This window comes from Oreochromis niloticus, linkage group LG14 (genome assembly GCF_001858045.2).
Source record: "Oreochromis niloticus isolate F11D_XX linkage group LG14, O_niloticus_UMD_NMBU, whole genome shotgun sequence".
NCBI classification, from domain to species: Eukaryota; Metazoa; Chordata; class Actinopteri; order Cichliformes; family Cichlidae; genus Oreochromis; species Oreochromis niloticus.
The window spans coordinates 40,380,390-40,386,497 of NC_031979.2; positions in this window are offsets into that span (position 1 = coordinate 40,380,390).

Consider the following 6,108-nt stretch of genomic DNA (forward strand, 5'->3'; position numbering starts at 1 on the left):
CTTCACAAACCCAAGAAAGCCTCAGGTGCGAGGAGGGGGGAGGAGCTGCGAGTGCAGCACCTGAGGGTGAAGCTGAGGAGCTGCAGGCACTCCAAATCAAATCAAATCACCTTTATTGTCACGTCACATGTGCAGGTACACTGGTACAGTACATGCGAGTGAAATTCTTGTGTGCAAGCTTCACAAGCAACAGAGTTGTGCAAAATACAATAACGTGCAACAAGCAAAATATAAAAATGGTTAATTGTGCACGAGAAAGCTCACGTGAATAATAAATGAGCTAAACTGGCGCGAATTTCAGGGTTAAGACATTTGAGAGAAAGCTCAGGTGTGTCAGCAGGCTGTTAGCGTGCAGGCTGTCGACACACCTGGACGGAGCAGCACCGCACGCAGGCGCAGGATACCGGAAGTGCTGCTGTTGCTGTGCACTGCAACTTGACCTGCGGGCTGTTCGTGTGTGCGCTCCCTTGGGGAAGTTGTGCTCAGGTTTGCAGCGACATGAAAAGCGCGTGAAGCTCCGGACAGTGACAGCTTCAGGTAGGAAAACTCACGTGACCGTTTGTTTGGGTATCGGGCTGCCGATCGATCACCGTCAGCTGATTATGGTTAGTCAGCTGTTAATTAGCCGCCTATTAGAGTCTGAATGTCTGGTCACGTCATCCAGGTAAATAACGTTAATGAGGAGAAGTACTCGAGTACTTTTACTCTGTGGTGATTTATACTTGAAGTTCGGTGAGGATACTTCCTGCCCACTATGAGCATTAAAGTCCACGTGCTTCTGCGTTAATTGTAAATTAGCGGATTTGGCGCAGATGCTGATTCATGTGCTTTAAAACGTGTAGCTGTGAAGGGATCGATGGGGCTGATCCAGATCGTTTACTTTAGGCAGATTTCGCCCCGGCTGTGGCAGGTCCACCTTCCCCGGGTGGTGGTTGTGGGCTCAGCCTCAGGGACCCAGTCTGGAGAATCAGAACTGGACTTTCCCTAAACATGCTGTTCCTTTCACAAGTTCAATTTATCAGACTGAAAATACCATAAAGACAATCCATCAAATATTAAAACACATTTCTGTTTTACAGTATGTGCAAAAACAGGACTTGTGTATAGACTGTATGTAAAAGATGGCAGCGGACCTCTACGTCCACATGTACAGGATATTTTTGTAAACAGAGATTTTCTGTTTTTGTTTTGTTTTTTTTTAAATCCCGTCCACGTGTAAACTTGAAAAACAAAGTGAAACGCTGTCAAGAACATGCCAAAGCAACAGGTGGTGATATAATCCTAACTGTGTAGAAATATTGGCCAATCAGAAGTCTAGAAGCCTGGGCGGGAAAGCGTAAACAAAGATGGTGCACAGAAGCAGTCGTTGTAAACAGAGGGACAGTAACTGTGTGCATGTAAGAGTGTGAGGTTAACAGCAGCAGTGTTTTGTCTGTATCACTGTAGAAATACAATGATGTGAAACAGTAACGTGTCGCACACCTTTGATGCTCCGTGACTAAATCTCTGTTTTCCTCGTCCACACGTAAACACAAAAACAGAGTTTTTAAAAATCTCAGTTTTCAGTGATCCAAAACTTAGTTTACGTCTGGACAAACGCCCAAATGCAGAGAAGAGGCTGCGATTTGAAAAATACCCGTGTGCTCAAAGCTAATCACTGAGGTTAGCATCACTGGACAGGCTAATCGCAGTCATGTGATGGTCATCACTTCTGTGTTTGTTGGATTTCACTTATTTCACATGTTTCATACAAAGAGCTGAGAAATGATCACAAAATGAAAACACCTGTAAATTTCTCTTTTTCTCTGTCTGAGTTTTCATTTTTGAACTGCAGCACACACCAAAGCTGTGTCCCAAAACGTCGGCTGCATCCTCCTGAGGACCCGGCCTTCGCGGTCTACGTGGGCCGGGTCCTTCGAAGACCGAGAAGGCCGGAAGTGCCGGGCTGTGAAATTGGACGGTCTAGCCTTCAGATCTGCGTCACCGCTGTCTCGTGGAGTTTAATAAACTCGGCCGTCTGCTCCTTGCTATCTAAAATATAACAGGACACTGGCGTAAACTCTCGACCGTCTCACACTTCTGTTTAATCAGTTTTCTGTTTGACGTTTATTCAGCTGTGTGAAAATCCCGGAGGAACCCACCCGAGGGATTAATAAAGTTTTATTTAATCTAATAATCTAATAACTTTGATCTCAGCCAAACCGATTTACTCCGGAACAAATAAAACACCGAAAAAAGCCAAACAATTACATTTTTAAGTTATCCGAGTGACTTATATATCATGTTTAACCTGAGTAGCGAAAGACAGCGGGGCCTGAAAGCGATGAAGCCGGGAGTCCGCTGCTCTCGCCGGCTCGAGTGACCATTGAACCCCCCGGCTAGCTATTGAGTGGGTGGGTAACAGGTGTCTCCAAAAACGTCGGAACACTTTTGCAAATATGTGATGTCTTGATAAACCGAGCAGATATTTGAAGTTTACACAGCTACTTTCTCGCCTGAAAATATCTTCAAAGTTTATTTTGTGACCCAGAAAGATTAATAAGAGTAATATTAAAACTTAGTAGCTGCCGCCATTGTTGGAAACTAGAATTGGCTGGGCCGCGCTATGAATTCTGGGATATGGTGGGCCACGAAGGACACACCCGACCCATCCTTCAAATTTGGGGAAATGAAGGACGCATTTGTCGGCTGCATTTGAAGGAGTCGACCAATTGGGACGGCCTTCGTCGCCTGGCTGTGACGTAATCGGCCTTCAAATGCGGCCTCTGAAGGATGCAGCCTATGTTTTGAGACACAGCCCAAGACATTTCAAACTGCCTTTTAGTTACTTCCTGTTTTACTTTGAAGGTTTACTTCCTCCCTTTGCTTCCTTTCCCTTTCTGGTCATGTGCTCCACCTCGGCCCTGTCCCATGAACCTTCTGTCTGTGGTCGTTCTCAGTTTCTGGTGATACTTTTTGTTATTCTCCTGCTTCGTTTTGCAGTTTTTGTCATTTGAAACGTTTGAATGAAACTTCTGAACAGAGTTTAAACTGAACAGCTGTTTGCACAAGAGCACCTGGCTGCAGCCACTGGGGAGCGCCATATTGCGACCTCCACAGTAACCGGAAACACGTGACCTCCACAGTAACCGGAAACACGTAACTTCAGTTAACTCGACTTTGACAGCGAAATCTAAATTGTATTTTTGTTACTATTGATGCTGCTGAGAAATAAAAATGGTTCTAAGTGTTTTTTAACACTCTGGGTTTGTTAAAAAAATCACCATCCCCTTAGCTTGTTCGTGGCCAAAAGTGTCCATGTGTTATGTTTTTTGTATTTGTATCTTTGCTACTTTTTCTGCATAAAGTTTTATTCATAAGTATAAAATAGTCATTACTTTTTACATTTTTAATCCTTCAAACACCCTTTTCTGGTACAATGCATTTGTTTGAAGACAATCTCAAAACTCACCATTTCAAATATCAGCAGTGCTACTGGAAATTATTGTACAGTGGTCCCTCGCTATAACGCGGTGCACCTTCCGCGACACTCGCTGTTTCGCTGATTTTTATTTTATTTTTTACAGCACATCGTGTTGTGCGTTCTGATTGCTGTAGACCATTGTCAATCAATCTAGTCCCGTGCCTCCTGTACAGCAGCGGTCCCCAACAGGTCCACGGACCGGTAGCGGTCCGTGGGTCGTTTGGTACCGGGCCGCGAGAGTTGAGGCTCCGGTGTGAAATGTATGGTTGTAGTTGTGTGTCTTAATTTGAAAGAACTATTTACGCGTTACCATAGCGACCAGAGAGCATTAAGAAGCAGAGAGGAGGATGTCACTGTCATTGTTGTTGGCGCACAGCTCAATTCACGTTTATTATTATATTTACAAAATAGCACAGTTTTTGTCTTTGTCTGTATCATTTTATTTTGCTGTATTTATCCGCCACACCTTAAAGGCCGCTCCGTGAAAATATTGTCTGACATTAAACTGGTCCGTGGTGCAAAAAAGGTTGGGGTCCGCTGCTGTACAGTACAGAATGCGTTTAGCTTGTCGAATTTACATAAATCTTCGATCGCTAGCAGTGTGACTCTGTGCTGCTCTGTATGTTTGTAAGTTTTCTCCCAAACAAACAAACAATGCCGACGATACGTTTCATTCCATAATACTGGACTTATGTTTCTACTGACAATGTTCATGCCTGTCTGAGAAAAGTGTATAAAGCGTGTAGAGAGGGGGTTTTACAGTCTTAACATCTATAATAATTGTAAAAAATAAAGTTGGCTGCTTCGTGGATTTCACCTACCGCGGGTTATTTTTAGAACGTAACTCGCGATAAACGAGGGACCGCTGTGTTATTAATAGTAGAGTCTGGGACATCTAATTGATTAACATCAACACTGATTATTATGCACTGTTATTTTTGTTCAAGGAGAGCAAAAAATATAAAACTCTCTCTCAGCTTGTTCGTTGCCAAAAATGGCCACTTTTTGTGTATGTTCACAAAATGCTATAAAATGTATATTTATTAAAACATTTATCTACTTTTACCGACGTGACTCTTTAAATTAGCACCAGTTCTTTTCAGCAAAACCAAAATTGTATCTAAATTTTTTACTCTTTATAGCCAGTTAGGTTATATATTACCAGTAACTTTTCAGATAAAACGGTGATAAAGTCCTAATGTTTTCATGAATCTTCCTTTTTTTCCATCTGAGCATCGGGGACAAAGCTGTCTTGCAATTGTTGAGGTCACTAGTGTGCGCCCCATTTCTTCCAGGATCGCTCTTCATTTATAGGTTTTAGTGGACTCCTACTACTGTGAAGTGGTTTCATGGGACAAAGGCTTGTATTCCAAGACTGTAGAGACTGTAGAGATGAGCAGTGATGCCCTTCCTACCATCTTTCCAGAAAAATAAGTGATCTGGAAGCTGTTAGGCTTACTTACAGCAACAGCACTTTCTGTACCTGCATAAACTCCAGGACACATTTACTAACAGTGTTTGTTGCTGTGTGTGCTGCAGCTTTGAATTTTTTTTTGAGAGTTAATATTTTGGCTATGGTGTCTTGTTATGAAATGTACAAGAGTAAAACAGTTTTTAGCAGGTGCTTCAAAGCTAAATTTGACTGGGAAACTCAAAGCTCAATAGCCCGTATCAACAGAAATTCACTGCAGCCTGTGCAATATTTGATGCGTCATAATTTATTTCAGTCTATCTTGCAAATACATATTTGCGTTGCAATGTCATGCACAAACACACACAAGTATTAGATCCTTAAGATCAAACCTGTGTCATTCTTTTGGTCCACTGCAGTGTAGTAGTCAAAAAAAAAGTGAAGTGGCCCCAAATGGCCAGGATAGAGCCCAGAGGGTTAATACGTAAAATGTATACAAATATTATTGATTACAGGGTAATACATTAATGTTAATATCAACAATAAGCTTTTTACTCTGAAGTTACAAGTATAAACAATGCTGTTACATTTACATTTTTTACTATAAGTATGGACATGGAAACAAGTGAACATTTTATAATAAGTTTAACTGGAATTCTGTACACTGAAAAACAAACAACACATAAAAAACACAAACAAACAGCCAGAGCCTTCATCTGTCCATTACATGTCAAACATCAAATTGACCCGTAATCCCTGCTCGTCAGCACATTTAAAAAGAGCTCCATGTCCTCTGCAAACTGAAAATCAAAGAGGAAGAAGTCCTGCTACACAAAAGCACTGCAGATGACAGGCCAGGCAAACATCTATTGATCTGTTTGAATGCCTCCTCATCATGTGAGCCTTAAAGTTTTTTTTAAGAAGACTAAGACCACAGTGAGGGCGTTTCATTTTCAAGGACTTTCCACAAGCCGCAGTTTCATTTAGCACAGAGGGTAGAGCACATGAATGTTCTACTGAAGATTCAGAAAATGGTTTAGATGCTGGAGACATCGAGAGGCAGATGGGGCTCCACGGAGAGTGCAGAGGGAGAGAGGCGGGGCTCCTCGCAGAGTTCAGTGGGGAGCAATGCTGAATGCTGACATGACAATAATTGCCTTGCCATATCCCCACGCTGTATGACTGTCATGTTACAGACAGGGCAGTGAAAGTGCACCGGCATATCATTTTGTCT